Below are 25800 nucleotides of genomic sequence, written 5' to 3' on the forward strand. Positions count from 1 at the left end.
AGCCCTTCTATCTCCTGTTGCAGGGCTGAGGTGTCCCGAACCTTGCCCATCTTCCCTGAGCCCATGACTCAGCCTGGACAGTCTCTACCAGTCTTGCTTCACTTCTGTGGCAGGCTGTGCCTCAGCAAACTATTTCATTGACAGCTCTTGCCAAGGGAGTTGCTGATTACTGCCAGATGTAGATATTTCCTGCTGAAATTGCCACCTACTTCTAGCAACGAGGAGACCTGGTTGCCATCTTTTTGCTTCTGACATCTGCTCAAAAGACAAACTTTGGAGGCTGACACCAAGCTGAGCGTGCTTAAAGAGCTCTCAGAAACCAGCCAGGCTAAAGCTTTTCCCTTAATATGGTGAAATCGCCCTCACTGTAGTTATGTTCTACTTGGGAGGCTGGGGGTGTGGGCGGAGGGGAGGCACCCAAAGGAGGCTTCAGATTGGTCTTGCCCCAATGTGTGGGGTTTTGGAGGGATGGGTGTCTGCAGAGGGCTTGCTTGATGAGTAGGGCTAGCTCTCTGGGCTCCCCCTGGTTAGGGGCTTTGCATGTTGAAGCCCTAAAATGGGAGGCTAGTAAGTAGTTGATTATATGCCTACCTTTATTTCTCTTCCCTTGAATAATAAGGTTATATGCATTGTTGTCAAGAGGCTTTTTTTTTTTTTTCCTTCTGTATTGGGCCTTGTTTTCTTATGCTTGGTGTCCCTCTGTTTTTGAAGGTCTCAGGTTCAAGTTTTCTGCCTGGGCTCTCCAGAGGTTTTGGTCGCTTGCCCAACCGATGGCTCTCTCTCGTGAGCCTGTTCCTGTTAACGTTGTGCTTCCCCCTGTGCTCCCTGGCTTTGCTGAAACCGGGGAGCTGCTGGAGGGTCACGCGGCTCAGCATGTGCCCTGGGTTCTGTGGTGCTTGATGCTAATGTGGTGCTAATTAACTTCACTTTGGGGAGCTTGTGTTTTGAGCAGAATCTAAAGCCTGTGGGTGCTGCTCCTGCGGGATGTTGGTGGTGTGGGGCAGGCAGTTGGGAAACAAGACACCAGCAGCTGACTTGTTCCAGGCTTTCTGTGACTATGCCCTGAAGACATGTAGAGCAGCCCTTTTAGGTGCTGCATCACCTGCACCAAACTCCTGCAACAGCGTTTCCAAACAAGAGTTTTCAGAATGAAACTTTTTTCCCCCCAAGAAATTAAACTTTTCTGTGAAGAAAGAAAACACTTTTTTGGAAGGTCTGCTTTTCGCTTCTTAAATTTTTTATATCTATTCACATAATAGCTGAGCCATTCCTTTGTATTAATGTCTGCTTCATTGTGCCTGTTTCTCAACGGCACCAAATCTGTCTTATATTACACAGTAGGCCTTGTATTTTTTTTTAACGTTGCCTTTTAGAAGGTGGTTCATTTCTAGTGGCAGGTGTAACAAATTTGTTTCCATGCCAGGTCCGGCCCATAGCTCCTGATGATCCAGAGCTGGGCAGGATCAGGCTCTCCTCCTTCCTTCCTGGTGGGCTGTTGGTGCTACCCATCCCTTCCCCGTGAGAACTGATCACCCCTTGTGCTCATTTCAAAGTGACCCTCCTGAGGATCCCCAGGCAGCAGCCACTGCGGCAGCTCTGCTCCGTGACATTGATAAACCACAACATATTGTTTAACATATTGTTCCCAGTCCAACATATTGTTCGCATTCATCATGGAAGCAATCAGTACAGAGCATTTTATTGCAAACCTGTTTCCTGGTGCTCATCATTAGGTCATTAACCTTAACAATGTCAACATGTTCTCGGTATGCGGTTTAATTGGAGCGCAGTACAGAGCAGTTGCACAGGCTGTACCACATACAGGGGCACACAGCCTAAGAGTAATAGAAAAGCTGTACCAACAGGGCACTGATGCTAAATAAAGTCAAGTCTGGACAGGGGATGTAAATTAAAGTAGCTGCACTGAGGGGGACCCAAAGAATTTCTTGGTGGAAGCATAATTTCCTGCGAGCACCTGTGCCAGTTGAGGGCTTTAGTTCTATTGTGCCAAATTCCAGATACGGGTTTTGTAGATCTTTTTCCTTTGTGGCTTTGCCGTATCCAAGGAGAGAAAATGGACAGTCCAGTGTCTGTTACTACTCTGGTTTGCCAGTACTGGTGTTGGCAAGGTTTCCTTCTGAGAGTGCTTGCTAAAGGGGCAAACCTCATGGCTCCTGGGTCCGGCTCATCCAGGCTATGCGGTGCCAAGAGAGAAGTTCAAGGAGCAGTGCCGTTTTGCAGAGGAGGCTGGCAGGAAGAAGCAGATTCTTCAGAAAAAATGACCTGATTTATATACTGAACGTCAGGGGAAGATCTGTTTTCTGCAAAGGCTTGCTCAGTTGGTTATAAAGTATTGTTTCTCCATACAAACCTTGCTTGGTCACTGTGATGTTATCAGGACAGCACCATTTTGTTAGCGTAGATGGTCAGACCCTTCAGAGAAGGGCTTGTCTCTTCCATGTGCTGGCAACCCCCTCACAGAGGCCAGGCCTGGCACTGGCACCTGGATCTTCTCACAGTGCTTTTGAGTGCTAATAACCTGTGGCTTGGATGTTGAAGTTGAAATTTAAGGGATCCATGGGATGTCAACTTCCATCTCCTGCTGGTTTTCGTTAGGTATACGTGAACGTATCAGCCTCAAGTTCTGCGGGTTTCTGATTGCCCTGCTGCAGTACGTAGGTGGTGTCTAATTAAGCAGCGTGCATATGCATGTGAAAAAAGCATCACTTTCCTCACTGCTTCAAGTGAAACCACAGATTGCTTATCACTGTGAAGCTGAGGGCTGTGTTTGCTGTACTATAGAAAAGGAAAAGATGTGGCAGGAAAAGCACAAACGAAAGGCAGGTTGTTAGGGTGGATCTCAGGATGAGCAGCATCTCCACCTTGCTTCCGTTCCTCTTTCCTTGCTGCCTCCTTTCCTATAAAGCAAAATGCCCATTTCCTACCAACCTGGCCTATTTCTACTTTTTTTTTTTCCTTAGCATTGAGCACTGCATTAACTTGACAGGAAAGTCCAAAGGTCTGATTGACACCCTGTTTCTTCCCCATTACAAAATCAACTAATTTCTTTAGCTTCGCACAATATTCTTCTGAAAACAGCTATTGATCTGCACAAGTCTCTAGACTGGGTAATCAATATCCACCAGTTTGGGGGAAATAAATAAATAAACAAAGGACAGAAAATGATGGATGAGAATACCATTGAGTGCTTTTTGAACTGATGCTGTGTTCAGATCACTCAGCTGCTGAAAGAATGGGCTGGGTTTGTTTTGTAGCAGCGAAATGATGTCAAAGCTTTCAGATTCCCATCTTCGAACTAGCCCGTAGTCATTAGGTGTTACCAAATGCTTTCAGACCAGTGGTACTTTCCAGGCTGACTTCTGTATCTGAATTGAAGAAGACAATAGCTTACAAAGAGGGGGAGAGGCTCCCCTTTCTCCCACTGCAGCATTTATAAATCAGGCGTACTGGCTTGCTGTGTGTATGTCTCAGCCTGTCTGCATGGATCAGTCAGAGCCAGGGCTGGAGTGTGAAGGGGAAGACTTCACCGATGGGGAGGCACTGGAGTCCTTCAGTCCTGGAGATCCAGAGAAGCTGATGCCTTAATCTTCCTCTAATTTTACTGTACACCTCACGCAGAACTCACAGAAAGCATGTTTGGTCCCTAAAATGCAGCAGAAGTGGGAGGACCATCCTTTGTTCCTCGCTGGCCAAAAGCAGTTCCAATGCTGTGAGCACTGCGAGGCTGCGATCTGAGGGTGTCTGGAGGAGGGCGTGAGCTGCTCTGACCCACGGTGCTGCGAGCTCTTTCCGTCCTCAGCCTACTCTTCTGTTCCTTTGGCACACTCAAGCCCTTCTAGGGACCGATTATCTTTCTTTACACCAATAATCAGAGGGCCACGTCCCAGCAAACCATCGCACTGCAGCTGACGAAGCCAGTCTGAGCAGTACCTGAGCTCTCTCTGGAGCAGCAGACCCGAGCAGTAGTGCTCTGTAATGTATGCAGGTCTTCCAGCTGATGAAGAAACAGGTGCAGTTCAGATGCTGTTTCAAGCAAATGAGAACGGACAAGGAGAGGAGGGACAAATGTATTTATCAGGCTGTATAACCTGTTGAAGTAAGACAGGAAGGTGACCTTATTTTGAAAGCTAGTAAAGTGCCAGAAGAGTTTGGAAAACTTGATGGAAATGGAGAGGAAATCAGGCCATGCTTTCAAAGGAATGCCTTTTTTCTCTCCCCATCCACTGAATGTAGTTTCTTGAATAGGATTTAGCTGTCACTTCCTGAATGCTCTGTGAGCAGCTGGTCTGATGTTTTCTGTTTATTAGCAAGGATCAAATGGGGTGAGCGCAGCCGTGGTGTAGCTGGGAAAGGGAGAAGGAGCTTGAAGCTGTTGCCGGCTGCAGCGGGGATGACAGCCTCTTGTCCTCCTCAGTCGATCCACACACTGCTCAGAGCAGTCCTGGTTGGCCTGGTGAGCACACCAGGAGCATCGTGTGTCTGCGTGAGGCAGGAGGTCAGGAGCACACAGAGAGCCAGGATGCTGGTAATGTTTTGTGGCAATGGAGGATCCTCTCCCTGGGAAGGTGCATGGCCAGCGTGGGCAGCTACAGCGTGTTTTTCTGTGCTTTGAGGGGGAAAATAGTGTCTCTATAAGGTAATCTAATGTCAGGCTTGCTGTATGATCTATTCTTTAGAGTAAGCGTTTTCTCTGGTCTTCTCTGTTAAGAATTTGTGGTGTAACTTTGTAGAATTACACTGGTTTTGTGCGTTACTTCTTATTTGGATCCTTTGAGATGGATCTTTTAGGTTCCCATAAATTCCTCATCTCTTTCTGTTGTAATTAAACAACTCTCGGTGGTCAGAGTAGATCTGTGAGCATGAGGAAGCCTGTCAAATCAATACGAATCGTTGCCAGACATAAGCCTAACAAGCCTGACCAGGATGTACAAAGGGGCCCTCTGTCATTTAAAGAAATAAACAGGAGGCAGAGAACTTAATTCAGCTCAATCAGCTGCTAAGCCTGCCCTGACAGCCGGCCTTTAGAGACACCTTCCCCCTGCTCCAGCATTTAGCTGAATCAGCACTTTCCCCTGTTACCCTCGGAGAAGTCTGGCTTCCCATGTGTATCAGCAGAGGGATAGGAAGGACCGACAGACTGCAGTGCTGGAGCAACCACGGCTTGAGGGTACAGCACAGAGGGGATTTGGGGACTTGTAGGTGCTTGAAGGGGAGGCAACCATTTGAGTTGAATGAATCCTGGCAAAGGTGTGTGCATGACACCAGTTCCCAAGACAGATGTTTTGAAAGAAAGCAGAAGTAATAAGGGAAAAAGAGCTGGTCACGTGGCTGATGCCTGCTAGGAGGAAGAGAAGGGATCCAGCAGGAGATGGAAATTGAGAAGGTAAATGACTTAACAGTGGAGGAAACAGCAGCAAGACGGGAGTCAGCAACTCGAGTTCTGCCTCTGGGTCCTTCCCTGCCCTTGGCCAAGATGATCAAGCTGAGTAAACGTTTGCTAGCTTAAAGGGCAAGGAGTGACTTCAGGCACTTAATTCTAGATACTGAAGCTTGAAAATGATGTCCTACCACCATCCAGGTCCCCTAAGAGAAAACATGTTGTCTGAGTGCCGTCCCCATGCTGCTTCTCATCCTGGTGTGGTGTGATTTGTTTCCCACTAAGCCATGCTCAAAATACACCTAGACAACGGCTGAAACCTGCAGTTCAAGTAAGTCCTGGGCCAACCATTGTAACTAATGTCTTTTAGAAGGACTGCAGTTTAGTCCTAATGACTATTATCAACCCCACAGGTAGGCACCACAGGGAGTCCAATGGTTCGAGTGCCTCAGTTTGCCTAGCTGTGTGCTGAGGCAGCTGCACAAAGTCTCATAGTCTTGGGGTCAGGGATGCAGGTCAGACCTCACTTCAATTTCTCCATCCCAGACACAACCCAATCCCACTTCAGGTTGGCCAATTGTGTAGTCCTAGATTAGGTGAAATATCTATACATTGCAGGTGCAGGAGGAGCACAGCTGGCCATTTTGATTTGTATATGTTTATGTAAATGCCTCATAAAATATCCCCCATTGGGACAAGCCAAAGTCACGCATCATAAAAATCAGCTTCTGTAATGGCTTCTTTACAACAGCATTTGCCAAGGTAGTGAAAAAAATATGCCTGTGTTTATAGGAAATTAATTTCTGCCCCTTCAGTGATCAGCCCTGAGCAAGCAGAAGACTGAATTATCCCAGTTGCTTCTCTCTGGCAGAGAGAACTGCTCTTTGGAGCCTCCTGCAGTGTAATCTGGTGGGGATGTTTAATCAGAAAACCTCTAAGCAGCGAGGCCCCAGTTCAGCAAGCCCTGTGCTCATGCAGCAAGCCGTCCTTCTGCAGCAAAGCGCTTAATCACACCCTTAATTTTACACCTGTGCTCAGGCTCACAGTACCTGTCTGGATTCAGGAAGGTGGGTACATCTTTTGCTGAAGGACGGATTTTTGCCTTTGGGCTTAAATTAGCATACAAAGAAGGAGATGCCTTAAGAGGCAGATCAGCAAGGTTATTTAAAACATAAAACAACCCAAGCATGACAAGAGCTACCAGGGGAGGAAGATTTCTAAGTGCCAGTAGATGGTGCTCTGCAAGCTCCCTGTATGGGTGGGCTGAAGCCCACACTGATCCGTTTTGTGCACCACCCCAAAAACCTTACGGTTTATTGCAGAGAAGGTCTTTGTGACCTTGTTAGGAGCGAACCTAAGGGACTTCTGCAGAAAGCAGATGGATTTTGTTAGTGTCTTTAGCTGAGTGTTGGCCTCCAGGTAGGATTTTTGTAGCAAGAATGTAGCTGCTCAATCCTGTGGATGAACCAAGCCTGTGCGACATAATCCTATAGGGCTTCTTCTGAAGAGCAGGAACGAGCGGGTGAAATCCTTGCTCAAAGTGAAGTTGGCTGGAATATTTGGATATTGTTGGATATAGTTGGATATTTAATTATTGGATAAGTTGGATATTTAATTATTCTAACATCCTGGGTCTTGCTGCAGCAGGCAGATCCACCTTTAGGACAACTCCTGCATCTGCTCTAGGTATCAGCATTGCTCCCTGGACAAGCTGGTCCCTCCTGGCTTGGTGGTTGCAGAGAAGCCCTTCTGCACCCAGGGTGGCCTGGTGCAGAGCAGGGTGTGCACGTGAAGATCCGTTGCGTGAAGCAAGCAAACACCCGTGTGGTTCCTGGCAGTGGAAGAATGGCTTGCATCTGTCCCCTTGTAGCCAAAGATTAAGCCTGGAAGATATAAAGAGCAGTAGATATGGGCAGCTGTTCAAATTAAGTGTTTTGTCTATATGTATCCACCCCACTGTGTGTGTTAAATCTAGCTCTGGCCGTTGCAGTTCATCTAAGCGAGTCGATGAAAGAGAAGTCTGTTTTCTTGCACATCCCCCTTAAATTTTGAGGAGTTTCCCTGACACAGTGATGCATAGTTATAGGCTCAGTAAAAGTTGGAATGATTTATGGCTTACACACTGTAAATCAATAAAAAGAATCACAGACATTGACAGTACGTTCACAGCCCATTTCTTTAAATGGAAGGCACTTTTCTATCTTTCCTGTTTCAGCCTAGTTGGTGCACAGGAGGTTCCTGCCACTAACAAAGTGCTAAGAGAGTCTTTATAAAGCTTGTAAAACCTACATCTTATGTAATACCTCTCCTTACATGCCCTTCCTTGATGCACTGTCGTTATCCGGTCTAAAAGTACCATGTCCTCCACCCTGGGTTATTAGATTGTCTTCTCCTGTGAACAGAAAACTGTATTAAAAACCTGTTGTGTTTTTTTTGTTTTTGTTTTTTTTTTTTTTTAAGGCACTCCAGGCCAGTGTGCTAACCTCTGATTTTCCAGCCTCGGTGTAAATCCTGATGAAAGTGTGCGTGGTTGGCGTGCCTTAGCGTGAGATGGGTTGTGCTGAGCGCCCAGCGAGTCCGGGCTGCAGCCAGTGGGGCTCTCCTGGCCAGCAAGGAGGTAATGCTGCCTGTGCTTTTCAGGTGCTGCAGGATGGATTTCAAGGGTGCTGTTAACGAGCCTCACACCGAGCTCTGTTAGGAAGGTGCTAGTCCGTAGCCTTGCTGCCCTGGGTGCAGCGTGAGCGCCTGTTTTGCTCAGGGTTGTGCAGGCCAGCTTGCCAGCACGGTGCGTGGGGATGGGAGCCTGGGTGCCAGCCAAGTGCAACTTCCTTTTATTTACATATAGATACCCGTCCTGGAACATGTTTAACTGCTTTGTTGAAATGGGCCATAAATGGGCCATAAAAGTTAGCCATTTAAGTCTGGAGAAGCATTAAGAGACTCTTCAGTGGTGGATGGGTTATAAATAGTGCACAGCCCATCCACACTTCAACAAATGCCTGGTTACTGGCTGCTCTGAAAGAGCCATCTCCAAATATCTACCATCTGCTCTTTCAGAGGGCAGCCATGTAACAAAACAGGACAACTGCTCAGGGTTTCTCCAAGCACTCAGAAGTTACTAGGGCTTGGGTAAGCTCTAAGCAGGTGTCAACGAGGTCATAGGAGTTACAGACTAAACACTAACAAGTCTTAGAAAATCAGATTTTTCATTAAAGCCTCCATTTCCCTTTAAAGGCAGCATGTATTACAGGTGTGCTTATCCCTTGGGAGCATAGCATGTACTCAGATATTCTTTGGGTAAGCTGGAGACTTTCCTGAGTCAGGCCAAAAATGAGATTTTAGCAGCTTAAGGCGATTTAATGTCTCCCTGCTTTCTTTTGAGAGAATAGGATACATGCTTTTAACAATCGGCATTATCTATACAATTGCAGTCCTGCATACTGCAACCAACACCTCATCATGGTGTGCAAAAGTAAATGAAAAAGCAGCAGTGATTCTAATTACTGTATGCTAATTGGGCTGCATTCAGGCTTCATTGATGCTGCTGTTATGCTGCAAGAAAACAATGGCAGCATATGTACTTATCTTGCTCTACTTATCCTATGATTATTCTCTGCTAGTACAAAAACATACTGAAATAACAACCTGCACACAAATTAGTGCATGAAATGGACCACTAGAAGTTCAGCCTGAGCACATTCTTCCCCTTGTTTTGCAACTAACACGGTAGCTTCCATGCCACAGCAGCTTAAAGCACTTTTATCTTGTACTGGGCTTTGGTTGTAATCGCCTCGCTTGTCTTCTGTTGCCTCTCAAAGAAAACACTTGTATTCCTACACGATCCATCCTGATGACCTTTTTCGTTAGGATCTCCAATCCAGAGTTTTACCCTGGAAGTCCCGTGGCCTCGGGAAGTGCTGCCTGTGTGGCGTGCAGCCAGCAGTGCTCACGTGCCCCCATGCCCCAGTTACCTCCAGACTGAATGCGGTAAGGGCGAGGGGCGCGTCCTGCACTGCATTACTCCTTGACTGCTGCCTTGGTAGCATAACTTGCTTCGTGCTGTAAACTGGACTCAGGCATTTGCATGCTGTTTTTTACAGTAGTATCTAATATGCTGAAAGCTGCCGGAGTCATTACAAAATCATCAGTGCTTGTTCCAGTGTGATATATTCTGTTTGTCTAGCTGGCTGTTTTGCTACCATATGTATTTATTGAAGCTGGCTGAGTATCTTATTCAGTGATGTTTTGCTTATTTATTCAAGAACGAGTTCATCAAAATTCAGCCAAGCTCTCTGTCCTCAACATACACAAATCTAATCTAGCGTTTTGAACACACCCATCGCAATAGCAACTGAATGCAAAATTGAATGTGATTCAAAACTGAGTGCAAACGTGATAGGAGCAATGAAAAAAAAAACTGGCTTCCCACAAATCCATCCCAGCTATTGCTCTGGGATACAGTGATGGCCTCTGAGAGATGAAGGCACCATTTCTCCCTTTAAAGCACCAACCTTGCCTCTCAGCACCAATGCTGAGGCCCTGGGGAGTTTCTAGCAGGTGCCTGTCTGAGGGCCCATCAACTAGTAAAATGGTCATGATGTCATGTACAATATTGTGGTCTCATCAGGGAGACTGATTTGTGTTGCATTAAGCAAGACAGAGTTGCTAATCTCCACTGAGGTTTACATGGGAAAATTTAAAGCCTATTCCAGTATATTAAATGAGGCTGAAAAGCTTCGATCAATAATTTCCCTTGTATGAAAAATAAGAGATGAAAATGATGGTAGATTGATTCAAAATACTTAATGCCAGATACCAGCTGATGGAAGTACCTTGTAAATAGCATTTTGTACAGTTGCCAATGAATTAGTCTAAATTGTGAGGGTGATTGAAATGTATTTTATAATGTTCATCTCCACTTTAGTGGCCATTTACAAAATTTAGAAGAATATGAAATCCCTAAAGAGAAAGTGAGCAGCCTGCAAAAAAAACAGAGCAGCTAGCAGTGGTAGTTTTCAAATGAGGTCTTGGAATACTTTATAAGACAAAAAGCCTGACTTCTTTACAAGCAAGAAGAATCAGTGTTAGTGGTGTTTTAAATTTGAAAATGTGTTTTCTAAGTACCTCTTTTTTCATCGACCCTCTCTTTTACATGGAGATTATGATCTTTGATGTGGGAAGTGAAATGGATTTTTTTTTTAAGTTAATTTGGTAATAAAAGAACACTGCCTTCTCTGAGCAGTCCTACACAACCATGGTGTTTTGTAGGACTATGTTGTCATGCTGGTTTCTGCAGGGAATTAGGGTGTAAGCATGTGTTGCTGAGCTGGCTCCCTGGAGCGAGTGGTGACCTTGGGCCGTGGTGAGATGGCTCCTGGGATGCCCCAAGAGACTTCAGGGTTGTGACCAGCCATGTAGTCTGTTGCAGCCCATCATTCCCTGCCCATTTGGAAGAGCTCTGCAACCCTCCTTGCCTTTCTCTGGAGTTTTTTTCTGGCTCCCAGTTGCCCTGTGAGTTGTCCCAGGGTTGTTCCCAACAGTGCTCAGGGTAGCTAGTACGGGTATACCATGGACATGCTTTTATCAAACCTACGGAGGGAACAAACAGCTGGACAATCCTGGCAGAGCTGTTCCAGAAGGATCCATCAGTGCTGCAGCCACTCGGGAACTTGGCATTGCTTCAGAAGCTGCGATGAGCAGCGCTTTCTGCTTGTTTGCTCTCATAGTGAGCCACTAGGAAAGGGCTCTGAACTCTGCAAATTTGGGTCAAAACTGCTTTGAGAACTTCATTTTATGATTTTTTTTTTTTGCTGCTTTTTGTGTCAGTCTCATGGCCATGTAGTGCTGGTGCTGGAGTGTGTTTCCCTGCTGGCTGGAGGCAGGACTCGACATTGCCAGCTCCCGTTGCAGCACTCCAGGTGACACACGAGCGGTGGATGGACTCTGCAGGGCTGCCTGCTCAGAGCTGATTTCCTCTTCTTGTCTCCAGGCTGAACCCTGAGGTTCCCACCTCTACACGGCAATGCCAGGGGTTGTACGAGACTTTGCTTGGAGTAAGTGCTATTTTTCTGTTGTTGTTATCATGACAGATTTAGTGGGAAAGTCTCTGCTTGCAAGCTGCATTGGATGGAGCTTTTTTTTTTTTAAGCAGAAAATTTTAGGTGTATGGCCACCTTCCTGCTCCACAATCATATAATCTGGAAGAAAAAGGCAGCATGCAGCTGCTAGTACTGTAACAGGAATGCCTCATGAAGGATTTTGTCCTTTACCTTACTGCCTTGTATTGGAATAGGAAGGAAATGTGATCAAGGAGGGGCTGTGTAGCACCCACAGGATTGCCTCGATCACCAGCACCGAAGGAAAAATGCTAGAAAAGTAATATCTTCTCATGAGTAACAGGAAAACAGCAATTTTTCTGGTGATTCAGTCTTCTAATTAGTTTCCAATACTCAGTCCACAGGATTTTTGCAGGAAATAGGTCTTTCTATTTATAAATCGTCATTCTATCAAAGCACGATTTTTAATTTGTGGCCTTGAGGGTTTTTCATTTCCTCCTCGTCAGGTGAACTGCAACTAAACTGCCCTCCACCAGCCCCACGCCAGCTGCCACCGCAGCTCCCAGTGCCTTGGGGGGGAGAGGGGAGCTGGAACAAGGCAGAGCCCTTCAGGGACCCTTTGATGCTGAGAAGTGACTGTGAGCAGCGGTCCTGTCTTCACTTGGTTTTTCTGCACTGAGCTCCGTGGCCAGAGAATTCTGCAGTGGCTTTTTGCCCGTTCCTGTGCAGTGTGCACACCCAGGGGACCAGGGCCCAGCTCCCGCTCTGCCTCTCGCACCAGGGACTCGTTGTGGCAATCAGCAAAATCTACGTAAGCCCCCAAAGGAAAGACTGACCTATTAGTAGGCGGTCTGACCTATTAATATTGATGAAGGTGAGAAGGACAAAGATTTAGCTTGAATCTTGGATCTTTGATGAGGAAACAAAAGTGTGTTGAATCTAAAGCTCTTATCTGTTGCTGGAGCACCTTGCTGGAGCACCGAGCTCCCCCGTTGTATTCCTGTCTGGAGCCTGTTGTGCTGCCGGCTTCGCCCTTCTGATCTGGTAGGGCAGAAGCAAGCCCCAAACACCACACCATTGCCAGCACCACGGGGATGAGGCCTGGCTTTCTGCACCTCTTTCCCGCATCCTGGTGTCTGATAAAGCACTCGCCTTTCCCTCATGGACTCACTCGTTGCCCAGTTCTTGTACCTAGCTGCATGTTTTGTAGGAATTCATAAATATATGTGCATTTGGGGCCTTCGTGCTTCTGTCAGGTGTCTCTGAAATTAGCTGTGGGGTTCAAAACGTATGTGTGAAACTGGGAATGTGCCCACTGTGAGTGAGGTTGCAGGGGACTCGCTTCATAGGCCGAGTCAATACGAAGAAGGATTCAAAAGGCTTAAAAAAAGTTCTCTTGCTTGCTCCTTACTGCTGCTCTCTGTGGTCCCTTTCCCTGTGCTTCTGGTCAGATCTAGAAGTGCTAAACCAGCACAGCAGGAAAAGGCTGTTCACCCAAGCAAGGGAACATTCAGCTCTGCAAACAAAAGCATTTGAAAAACGTGGGTCTGGGGCCCTGCCGTGCTATAAGGGTTTTGTGCGCAGGTGTGAGCCTGTGCAGCAAGAGCAGATGAGGCTAATGCAGTGAGCGATGGGACGCTCCTCGTGCCAGTGTACCTGTTGTGGGATCGACAGTGGCTGAGCCCAGCACCAGCTCTTCCCTGGCAAAGGGGAGTTGATGGATGGCTTAAACAAGTCTTTATTTAAATGCCCATAAGTCAGTACCGCAGGCCTATCCGTGTGATGTTTCTCACCTTGTCAGACCAAATTTGCAGTCAAGGAACAGACTTTGAGATGAAGTTTTGCTCTTTTTGGTGCCAGCAAATATCATAGTCCATGACCACTTGCGGAGTGACCAGGCACCTCTTGGCGACAGCAGGCTCTGACCAACACATCTGTGGCGCAGATGCATTTGGTAAGGTTACCTGGATGTTTAGGTCTTCCCAGATACTGCTTGCTGCAGAGCAATACCTCTGTGAGGGAGGGAGTTTCAACCCACCAGCAGAAAATAACCCCCTGCTTCCTCCTTCCAACTCATACTCCCATGGGCTTTTCATGCTAAATAGAAATTGCTTCTGCATTTTGCAAGAGTATGAGTAGACAGCAAAGGTAAGGAGGTGAAAAAAAGCATGCTCGGGTATGGCTGCCAGCATATTTACTTGCTTCAGAAATTTTGAATAAGAACAATATCTCAAAATTAGATTCCAGACACCCTGGGGAAGAGGAACTGCTGCGGGGCTTGATGCAGGTTCTTCCCTTGGTGCAAGTGCTTGGTTTCCAGGGTTTCTGCAAGTTCCATCTAAGCCCTGGGGTGGTCAGGCTGCCCGCTGTTCATGTGCTTCTGCATGCAGCGTGCTGTCATTTGGAGCGAGGGGGGAGTTCAAACAGTCCTGCAGAATAAATGCCTCAGTTCCACGTACAGCATGGAAATATAGGCAGAAAAAATGCAAGTCTGAGGGTGCAGGCTTACACTGAATAGTACCCACTCCCACAGGACCTTTGCGTGGCTAATTGTTTGTAGTATTTGCACACATTACACAGTGAAGAGTTCTTATTCAGCTTCTCACATCTGATGGATAATCCAGAGACGAGATCTCGTAAGGCTACGTAGGCACCAGTTTGTGTTTCTTTCACCCAAGCCAGCAACTGTGGAGTTGACTGTTGCATCCGCTGGATTTCATTTTTTCTCCATTTTGTCAGGTTTAGGGAGGAAAAATGAGGCATGGAGCTAAACGTCTAAATGGGGTATGGAATCTGGATCTACGTTTTAAATCCTTTCTAGGTTTGGGCTGTTGTGGGGTTTTCATTTTAACCTACTATAAGTAAGTGGCAAACGTTTTATCCAGTGTTGGTGGTGTAAATACAGTGATTTAAGGAGGAATTTCCTCAAATATCTCACTTTGAGTTTAAAAAAAAAACAAACAAAAAACATAGTTAGGTTCTGTGTAATTTGTCCATACATTTTCTTGATGCAAGAAACTTGTGATGAAAGAGAAAAGACTTGTAATTTCCCTCTGGCACTGCATGCCGTATTTGAAAATCCTGCTTGGCATTTGCAACTGCACACTTAAAATAGGCTCTTTGTGTTCATTCATAATTTGTCTTGGAGGTTATTAAGGGTAATAAAGTATTGTGGAATGCATTTCTAAAAGCTAGGTCCACTGTAGGAGCTTTTTAATTATTTATTAATGTTTCTGCATGTTCCTTGCTGAGGACGAATGTATTTCACTCGGGGTATCTGGCCTGCCGGCAGGCGCTGACCTGCCTGGATGCTGAGCTGCTCGCCGCTTCCCAGGACTTGGGATCCAGAGGCTGAAGCCCCCTGCCTAGCAGTGGAGATCTAGCTCTAAATCCTCGTGGCTCTGCCCTCATGAGTGCCTGGCCACCTCTTGCTGATTCATCGGACGAACCCAGCACAGCGAGCGTTGCCCTCGCTCCTCTTGTGCTGGTGGCAAAGCTTCAGCTGATGGCAGCTCTGCTCCTCCCTGGATGACAGCGGTGACTCGCTGGAAGCCTTCTCCTTCTTTTTTGCTTGCAGATCACTTTCATTCTCATTTATATCCTTCAGCTGCGCTTTCCTGACATGGGGCAAGGCCCTAATGGAGGAGAAAACCATGTGGCATCCCTGGGGGCCCACAGAGGCCTGTGTGGTACCCGTGCCCGAAGGACTTAGGAGTGTGTCTGAAGATAAAAAAACAACAGGATTTTACAAGCCATGTGGTCGGAGTGTAGTAGAAGTGGAAGAGGGTGTTTCTATAGGCACCAGTGACAACCCTTTGAAAGGTAATGAAAGTCTGGCACAGCTTCCCAGCGCCGAGAGGAAATACGTGGGTAACTGCAGATGTTCCTGCTGTGGAGACTGGGGGAGCAGAAGCAGGAGGAATACGAGAGATGCTTCGCTGCTTTTGCCCTAAATGGCAAACAAGCACTAATCAGTAAGTCAGCCCATAACATTTTCCCCCAGACGCTGTCCTCGGATGGCCTGTTTGTGCTAATCCTCATCAGCACTGAGTCACATGTAAAGCAAAAAAATAAATAAAAAATAACAGCAACAACAACAAACACTGGGCAAGAGATTTTAAATTTACACTATCTAGGAGAAAGCTTCTCACCAGGGCTGGTTCCTAGATTGTAACAAATAACACAGGCCCTGGGCTGAATGCTAAGGTTGCGGCTGCATTTTGAATCTGCTGCTAATTCATAAACATCACAAGCAGTTGATTTCAGCAGAACCCCTTGATTTAATTACACTCTTGTATACAATGGGGACCTTGCGTTTTCCTATATGTAATGAATATTAAGCTGATAGCCCTGTAATTTCCTGTGCCGGGCTTGCTCTCATTTTTTGCATATTGATACCACATTTGGTTTGTTATTTTCCAATTTTCCAGTCTTCTAGACTTGTGCTCAGCGAGTTCTCCATAGTAATTGCTGTTGGCACACACGTTTCCTTCCTCAAATCTGCTCTAACACCCTGGAATGAATTTTGTCTCATCCCAGAGATTTGCTTGGTTTTGAATTTCTCTTATTTATTCATTGCCTTTAACTCAGCAACCCTGGAGTTGTGCAGGACACTAGATATAATTTCATATTCCCCAGTTTTAATTTCCTCCTGTAGCTCAGGCAGCCCCCCTCCCTCCGCATGCACATGTGCGGTGTTTTCTCTGCCCCTGTGACTTGCTGCTGTTTGTAAGCTGCTTTCCAGCAGCACGTCCAGAGAAACTGGTCCTGTTCCAGTCTGAGCACCGAGAGGATCTCGATGCAGCATCATCGAAATTCAGGCTGGTATTAACTGAATCTTTCTGGCCTCTTTGGGATTTTGGCAGCTGTTCAACTTCTTTTCTCTCTTTGTGGTTGTTCAGTTGGGTATGTCCTACCTTGCCTGTAGCATGGGAAAAAAATCTGTGTGTGTGTGTGCTGGGGAGGTGTCGTGTAAGGTTGCTTTTGATGATTTGTTTGCGTAAGGCTAATGTGGAATTAAAATGAAGGAGTTGACAACATACTTGAACTTCTATTTGGACAGACTTTTCTTAAGTGTGAATTATACAAGGTATGTCAGCTCGGTGTCTACAAATGCCTTCCCCAGTGCTGCACAGGGGTGCTGGGGAGAAACGCGTGGCCCTGAAAGTGTGAGTGTGCGATGCCCATGACTGTTCTTAGAAATAGTAGCAACTTACAAAGAAGATAGAATGGAAAAAGGAAAAAGAGAAAAGCTTTAACTGGATTCTCTCCATTTTCCAAGGTGCCATCTGTAAATGAGCCTTCTCAAATGTGCCCAAAGGTGGGTACCCACTTACTGAAGCCCCTGAGCTTATGGCAGGTGTTCAGAAACTGATCAAAGAGACTGGTTTTGCCTGCGGTGATGCCAGGCAGGCTGTGCCCACTGCTGGTTCTTCTGGCTTTTTAGACTTTTGGGTCCATTTCTGCCTCAGATGCCCAGTACACCTCTTATGGCATGAGCTGTACACCTCCTGCAGCTGTAAGCTAAGGGCATGAACTGTACACCTCCTACAGCTGCACACCCGTACACCTCTCACGGCCCTGGTGCAGGTCGAGTTGCTCTTCAGCCATGAGTTCACAGGAGTGTTTTCCATCCTGGATATAGGTTTGCTGGCTGTAAAAGGAAAGACAGATGCCTTACCTGTATTTCTTTGTGATTTCTTTCAAGGAATACTTACTGAGAGGAGTATTTCTGTGGTAAATAATGGTCTTTGCCAGAACAAGCAAAAAGGAGGTGTGCCCATGCCGTAAACCAGCAGATTTCCCCCAGGACACCCTCGTGCTTGGCCGTGCTGCTGCCAGGGAGGGGAGCTGGCTGGGTCTGTGCTTATCCCAGGTAAGCACCTACCTTTCTCCTAAATATAGCCCAGCCTTACTGACTTTTAAACCTGAAGTTGTATGAAGGCCAGATCCTCTCTCAGGACTTAGTATATAACATCTTTGTTGCTTCATGTTCTTGTTTTCTCCCCTCATCCCACAGGAAGAGGAATGACAGCCCCACAGCTCCACATGCTTTTACCAGTGTGTTTTTACTATATTTTGTACACTAACTCTTCAGTCTCCGAAACCTCTGTCCAGGGAGGGCACATGTAGTCTCGTTAAAAATAGGCCATCCTGAAATTCATCTTTCCAGCTAATTCTGCTTGTGGGGGCACTGTCAGATAGCAGCGCCCTATCCAGTACAAGGCCTGACCCTTTCTGACACCCCCAGGCAAACCCATACCCCGCAATAACCCCTGTGGAGGCTTTAATGCCATGATTTTTTGGCTTGGATTTTCATGACCTTGCTCTCAGTCCCCTTTGGTGATGTTTTGCTGGTAATTGTTGATTCTGTTCAAGACGGTGTTTGGTAGATTGTATTGGATAAAGGCAAACATACAAAGATGAAAAGTTTCTCTTGCCTTAGTAGAACCAGATCTCTGAAATGTGTCTGTTTCCTCAGCCTTGGGAGTCAGAGGTGTCTTCCTAGTGCACAAAAGGAGCAGCAGGACCCGAAGCAGGGATAAATGTGGATGAAGCGGTCACGTTGATGATGGTGCTGCCATGTAATGATGCAAATTTTTCTGATTTTTTTTATCAGAAATGAGTCTTGGTGAACCAGAGTCTTGATCAAAGGTAGACAGTTTGAATTCACCTCCCTCTGCTGCAGAGTAACCTACTTCCTGGTGCTACCTGATGTAATCAGAAGCAATCTGTGCAATTAGGAGTCTGCAAGACATTTTTGGATGGTGAAGCTGTCAGGTTACTGTCTCTTCAAGTTGTGTTTTATTTTCCTTAGTGCTCACAAGGTCTCTTAGTTCCTTTCAAGAGACACTTTCTACTCACAGGCTCAGCAATTATTGATGTCTTCTGTTGTCAGACAAGCAGAGTATGTGAGCATGTGTGTACTGCTCACCAGGTACATACCACTGTCCTAAATGCATCACTGAGCATGTTAAAATTAGAAGCAAAAAATACATTGCTCACACAACTCATCATCCACATGTGTTAAAAAAAACAGGGGGGGAGGAATGATCCATTTTTCTCTCCTGGTGTAGATTGCTCTTATTCCTGTTGAGAGGGCTGATCAAGAAGGATGTTTGTGTTCAGCTCACATGTAATAGTCCTCCAGGCTTCGCAGTGGGTAAGTGGTGAGTGCATGGTGGAGCACCTGCACTGAGCTGGGATGGGCTGAAGCCTGTGCTTGAGGGCTTTGCTCCATCCCACCCAAGCAGCTGCGCTCCTGATGGCACCGCAGCCGTAGCAGGAGGCGCGAGGAGCCTCCCAGACCCAACCTTTCCTCCCATTTGTGGCTCCCCGTGAGGGCTGTCACCACTGCCCGTGCCTGGTGCCATCCCTCCCCATACTTGGTGCACTCGCATCAAGCCAGGTTCACCTAAAAACTTGCACATAGGTAGATTTTCTGCCAGTTTTGCCTTGCTGACTGACTCTGGACCAGTTGCATCACTGTGATCCTGGTTCAGGTTCTGTATGGTGCCTCAGAGCTGAATTGCTGGCTTACCTCTTACTTAGGGACAAAAGCATCCTTCTGGCTGTTCCTGCTTTAAATAATGGCTGTTTTTACAATGGCAAAGGGTGAAGCAGTTTCTCCTGCACAGCCCTTTCTGAGAGAAGAGCAGAAAGTGGCTGAGCATGTGCCACATATGGTTGCAATAGTCTCAGAGCAGGAGCTTCAGAGTTACTCATAACAGTTGAGCACGTAATTGTGCATAATGCAGCAGAAACGCTTCTCTTCTTGTGATTGAAAGGCATTTGCTGTTGATTGGTGTGTAACTGTTGTACCTGGGAATATCTAGGGGCTGTGAATCTGAAACATTTCAGGCAGGAGTGCTTATCAGTGACATCTGAAAACAGTGGAGCAAAATGGCCTCGCGACAAATGCAAGCAGGACAAATAACGACCTTTACAAGGCAGTTTTATAGAACAGGATAAACAACAGGGGCTGGATCCTCAGCCGTAGTAAACCATCCTGTCTGTGCTGATGCTGCCAGCCGAGGTGCTGATCCTTGGAGATCTATAGAAATGTCACACAGCAACAGCTGCCTTTTTGCTTTGTGGCTGCAGTGAAATTGCTATGAGCAGGCCTGAGAGCCAGGCTCAGCGTGATCAGAAGGCTGATATCACCCACCTCTGTGCTTGAGAGCTGGTGGGAAGTGCTTCCTACCAGCAAACCTTTACTTACGTTGAGTCATTGTGGAGCGAGCAAAGCAGATGAGCTTGGACAAAGTGCAAGGGATGCAACGTTCATGTCATCACTTCAAACCCAGGGGCTGATTATTTCTGCTTATTTCCTTTAATTCTCCCTGTGGACTGAACGTTGACCCCAGCCAGCTGGCTGGGGGAACCCACACATTTGGGGCAGCAGGACAAAAGCACCGAAAGCCATGGAGTGCACTTGGGAACTCCGTTTGGTTCCTAGTGGACAAGAACAGCCTGCCAGTGCAGTCATTTATTAACTTGTACACCTTCTCCATTGTCCCAGTATAAAATCTGAGATCTGAAGTGCTGTTAGGGTGCAAATGAACTTCAGCTGTGCTCAGATTTCAGTCACCGAGGAAACCCGTGCTGCTCCTTTTGCCAGGCTTGTATTTAGGTAAGGAGTCCAGTCCGTAGAGCTGCTGATTTAAGGCTTTTACCTCTGTGAAATTCGCTTTGAAGAGTAATATTGGTAAAAAGCGAAGCTGGCTTGCTCTCCTAAATTAAGCAATTAGTCTTAGACACAGCCCTCTCTGTGAAGAAGTTGGAAGTTCATCCTCACACTGAGATGGAAGATGGTTTAACAAGGTGTTTTACAAAGTGTAGGTGGATAAATTTCTGAAGCATATCTGTATAAACCTGCTGTAAAGGCTGTGCAGAGGTTAAGTAGATAGATAACTTTATAGAAGCTGAATAATCACACTGTCTGTTACTCTATATAATCTTGCTGGAAAGCATATTTTTCTGCAGAGCAATGATACAGAAGATATTTGTGTGTAGCGATTACAGCAGTAGAAATCAATTGCACACAGCAAATAATTTGTTAGCACAGGGATGCACATTATATCATCAATAAAGGAATTAGTTTGTTGAACTATAATGAGGGTGAGAAGAAAGCAAACTTCACGCTGGTGTAGGTAGTCCAGTCATAATATTGGCAACAAACACATCTAGTGTGCATCCCTCTGAAGATGAATATGGTCTTGCGTGTTTTTATACTGAAAGTTTCCCTAACACCCACTGGCTCTATACAGTCTGTGCATCTTCTGGGTATGCCACAAGTGTCTACTCATTAGCTCCTTAAGACTAATGCTTAGCCTGGTTTTAAGGAACACAGGACAGGAGCTTTGCCTCTGTGCTTCCCCTCCCCAGGGAGCTGCAGGGAGCAGCGTGGCCACCCTTCGGCCTCCTCTCCTCCAGGCTGGGCAGCCCAGGCATCCTCAGCCTCTCCTCTAAGGATGTGCCCTCCAGCCCCTTCACCAGCTTCACTGCCCTCCTCTGGACCTGCTCAAGCACCTCAGGGACCTTTTTATGTCAGGGAGCCCAGAACCGCACACGATGCTCAAAGCGAGGCTGCAGCAGCACGAAATGCAGCAGGAGAATCCCCTCTGGGGCCGGCCATGCTGTGCTTCGTGTGCCCCAACGTGCGGTTTGTCCCCTTGGCTGCCAGGGCTCCTGCTGCCACTGGCCCCCCCAGCCCCTTCCCACTGAGCTGCCCCCCAGCCCTTGCCCCCCGGCTGTTCCCATGCCTGTGCCCGGCCCTGCTCCGTCCCAGAGGCAGCACCCGGCATTCCCCTGTTTTCAGCTTCAGAAGATACAGATAGGGTAATAGGTTTCTCTTTTCTGTTTGTTATTAGCCCCGTCTTCTTGGATTAGATACTCTTAAGGGAAGGCACAGTCCCTTATCCTTAGCTTGGATGGGGCCCCAAGGTGCTAATCTCAGCTGAGCTCCTTTTACTTGGATCCCACTCCCTTGTCGCACGTACGCTGTGCCGTGACGGTCACAAATCATGCTGGAAGCAGCCTCCCCAAACACCTGTGAGGTGGGTTGGTTTAATTATCCTTGCTGCGGAGTGGGTTTTCCAAGTGTGCTGCTGATGGCATGTGCTCAAGGTCACCTGAAGAGACTGTGACTGCGTGGCTGAAAACAGATGTCGGGCTCTGCCTCTTCTCCCCGCCACACACCCCGCACCTCTTCCGAGCTGCAGCAGAAAATCCCTCACTGAAGCCCTCCGGAAGGTCTCTAACTCCTCTCTGCAGCTCCCTGCTGCATAGGGGATGGGCTGGTACGTGTCTGTGCTTTGCAGAGGGACAAATACAGGTGAGGCAGGGTGTGATGTCTTCTCTTAGAGAAGCTCTTCTTTCTAAATGAGTCCTGTGGTCGAGGCCAGCTCCGGTGTGAAGCTCTGCAGGGGCTGGTAGTGCTGAAGGCTGAGGTTTGTCTTACCACAAATCCTCCATGTTAGGTAGGAATGCGTCTTTCCTTACTCTAGGTTGGAGGATGAGTTTAAAACTAACCACTTGGGGAGCAAAGCCAAAAAAATGAGGAGGCAGCTGAAAAGGCAAATTGTGCATCAGCAGGGAAAAATAATCCCTCCTGATTCCGGCAGGTAACTCGAAATCCCAGCGCATGGGATTATCGTTACATATATAAGGTGTAAACAAACTCAGTGGCAGTGGAATGCCTAAATCCCTTAGCCCTCTTACAAATCAAACCTGCTCTGTCAGGATTCAATTATTTCTGTGATCTCACCTTAGCTGGGGATTAACTGACACCAGAGGTCAGGAGCCCTTTATATTTGAATCCATACATATACTTGCTGAGGTTGGTTTTGCTGCAGGTAGTAGAAGGAAGATACAAGGCCCTAAAATACTTTAGCTTTCAGGGCTACCATGAGGCCCATTTGATTTTTACAGTCAGCCAGCAGTCAGGTGTGGATTCTTCTGGAGCAACTTGAGGTTGTAGTTTCTTGGCCAAGAAAAAGAATATGATGCATACCAGCATATACTGGGAGCTGGGAGAGAACAGTGAAAAATCTCTCATTTTGCCTTGCAGTGTGAGGAGGTGTTTTCTGCAAGTTAGTTAATTATCCTCAGGATCAGTCAGAAGGTGTTCCTAATTCCTTGGCCCATTTTGTTGATAGCTGAAGAAAAAAAAATTGTCAAGGCTATTCTGGGAGCTGTTCTGCTTCTGATGGCTCACACTGTGCACCTTACAGTCATGGGCTTGCCAGAAGCTGAGGGTTACTCCCGCAGGGGCAAAGTGTATTACATGGGGTGGGAAGGCAGGAGGGTGGCAATAGCCAAGTCTCTGACCTAGGAGAAAAGAAAGGGAAATCACAGCTGAGTTATTACTTAAAGCAGAAACACATGTAAATCCTACCTCGGCTGCCCTATTCTGGGTAGCTTCCAGACATTTAATTGGTTAAGACAGATATATGGCACTGTCACTATCTGCTGGGGACCCATATAAATCGTCAGCAGTGGTTTCTTTTGCCATTTCATGTAGCCATGTCTGATGGCTTGAGTGTTATAGGAAGGAAGCAAGATACAACTCATCCTGTCAGGAGCTGCTCTGTATTGTAATTGCAGTATCTATAAGGAGTGTCAGGGTTGGATTATTGGAGATGTCAGAAACAAAATGGGAGAGATTAAATGGGCACAAAGAGCTGCAAAATGAGGAGGTAATTGCACTTCATGAGAGTGCAAAGATAACATTGGGAATGTAGATCTCAAACAGCTGGTGTGGAGCTCAGAGTGTGTGCTTTGTGTCCCCTCGGTGCTAAGTGGGCTCCTGGGAGCACGGACCCCTGCCCAGCCCCGAGGAGTTGTGTGCTTGGTGGACACGTCCCTGCTGAGCTCACCAAGGAGGACACCGCGCTTCTCCTGCCAGTGATAACACAGAAAGAGGTGAACCCTGCTGAATTGCAAGTGCACTTTCACAGCAGCATGTTACCCAGCCTTTTAAATGAAGAAAACCATCTCCCCAATGAAAAAAAAAAAACAGGGAAGACACACACGTGATTCTGCATGGACTGTTTGAACAGGCACATCTCCAGACGTAATGGCAAGCGTGCTGCCTGGTGTACAGCACCACAGCCCTCGACCTGCGGCCAGTTCTGGGCTTATCCATCGCCTTCATCAGCTTCTGAAATGCTGTCCCGGGTAAGCCAACCCAAGTTAACTGTGGGTTTGTAGGAAGCTGTGGTATTGTTGAGAAGAGGGGCAGAGCACGAGCTTTTTGCCTTCTTGCAGATGCCGGTTGCATACTGCCACACTGAAACAGCATGAGGGCTCTTCTGGCTGTCACTTATTTGTGGTCTCTTCTCATTACTTGAACGTCTCTGTGTGCAGAAAGATTTCTGAATGATGTTTACTGTTATTGGACAGTAATCAAATGTATTTGTTTTCCTTCAGCTCCTGTTTTCTCTGTCTGCATGGCACTTTGGGGGATCGCTAGGCTGGCCGCAGAGCAGGGATGCTGCCTGTGCAAAGCTGCTGGCACAGCCAGAGGACGTCTGGAATGACTCCTCTACTCCAAGGAGCCACTTAGAGTCCCTTTATAAGTAACGGAGAAAAACAAGACCCTCCAGGGTTCAGTTTACCCTCCTGTTTTAGACAGTGGCTGCAAGGGGGGGGTGGACTTCTGTGGTGTTTCCGTAGGCTCTGCTGACTATAAAGGGAGCCAAGGCAGCTCACTGACACTTCGGGAGCTACGAGATGAATTTGACCGTAGCATACACCAAGCTGTATAGTGGGGTGGTTGGGTGCGCTTGGACTATTTCCATGTTAGTGAGCCAGGCAGAGCAGCTGCCCTCCCAGCTCCCCCATGAATAGTCAGCTAGCCCTGTAAGAGGCTGCTTGCAGGACCACATTTTAAGAGTAGCATAAACTTAGTGTTTTCCCTGTCTATGATAAATCGCTCTTCCTGTTTATTGTTTGGCCCCATTATTGTGATATTTGATCTCTTGAGCATTTTAGCCTCTAATGAAGTCCTTTGTGTTATGCTGCAGCTAGGCTCAGAGGTGGCATTGTGCCTGTTGTCCAGGTGAGGAAGTGGGAGCAGCCTCCAGGCCAGGAACGAAATTGTGAACAGATGAATTGTGCTTGATGGAAATCAAACTGTCTATAGCAAGTCAGGGACTGCATGGCTTGCCCAAAGTCAAACAGGGAATAAGGGGCAAAGAACAGTCCCAGCAAAGGGTTAGAAGGGGTTAGCATGGTCTGATCCCTAACTGGCTTCTTGCACTCCAGCCCGGTTGTTTCTCTGTTGAAGTCTGATTTTTTTTTTTTTTCTTCTCTCTTGCTTTGTTCTGCTTGCCCTTTCCTGGACTGAAATAGAATGGTCTGGGATCATTACTGGGAAATTCAAAGCAGCAGTGAGGTCCTGCTATTAGAAGAGTGTTTACATTTACATTCTTGTGCATCCTTGCTGTTTATGTTCAATTGCTTGATATTTCGAAGGGATGAGTATTACAGATCTGAATGGCTGATTGCTTCTGAGGTTTGAATATGTATAAAATAGCAGCAGTCCTGGGTGGCGGAAAGCAGCTGCTCAGCACTTTCTGGGGCAGGACTGAGCACTGTCTTTTTATGCAGTTTATTGGGGGAGTAGGTAGGATGAGGTGGAGAAGCTCATGCCCATACCTGACAAACACATGACTGGCATCCTTCATGGAGAGAGAAATTTTAACAGAAACAAGACAAATGCCAAGTGGCACACATAGCCAGAACAAAAGTCCTTCTGTTGAATGCTTTATAATGCATTTGGGACTTCTGGATGGCAAATCTCACTTGTATAGCAGCACTGTCATAATTAGAACTCTAGAACATTGCTGAAATGGTCACGAACAAGGTAGGGCCTTCAATAATAGGTGCTATATGCAAAGACTAAAAGGATGGCCTAAAGCTTCAGGATCAGAACTTAGGAGAGGGCAGGAAGGTCCTGCTTTGGAGGTATGATGTTAGGATGGGTGGGGCAGAAGTGAGCCATGGCATAGGGACAGTTGCAGTGAGAGTTTACTCAGTGGTTACTGGTGTGGAGATGGGCACAAAATGCTGAAAGTGCAAGCAAGCAGCATGTGCTCGCTGTGATGCAGAAACAGCCGGCTCTAGCGAGGTGATGAGGTAGCTATGGTTGCAGAAGCAATGGAGAGAATGAGATGTTTGTCAGCCACTGCGAAGTAGGATGGTGCTGTAAGCAAGGAATGTGAAGCAGATGAGCACTGGTTCTCAGCTGGAATATCAACTGCTATCTGCTGCAGTTTCCAGGTCAGATTACAGCAGGGCTCTTTCTCATATGCATCTGGCAATACGCAGACAACACTACCA

General features: G+C 46.9%; 1 protein-coding gene across 1 annotated transcript in view; it reads left to right on the top strand.

The window, feature by feature from the left end:
• The window catches only part of LOC308180671 (uncharacterized protein), a 463846-nt gene that overhangs the window by 398587 nt on the left and 39459 nt on the right, over positions 1-25800 (top strand). The window contains exons 8-10 of the mRNA XM_080562720.1: positions 7859-8015; positions 9266-11451; positions 17162-17329. The gene's annotated coding sequence lies outside the window, so the exon portion shown is untranslated. The remainder of the gene's footprint in view (positions 1-7858; positions 8016-9265; positions 11452-17161; positions 17330-25800) is intronic.

The sequence above is a fragment of the Anser brachyrhynchus genome (genome assembly GCF_964034855.1).
Source record: "Anser brachyrhynchus genome assembly, chromosome: 20".
Classification (NCBI taxonomy): Eukaryota; Metazoa; Chordata; class Aves; order Anseriformes; family Anatidae; genus Anser; species Anser brachyrhynchus.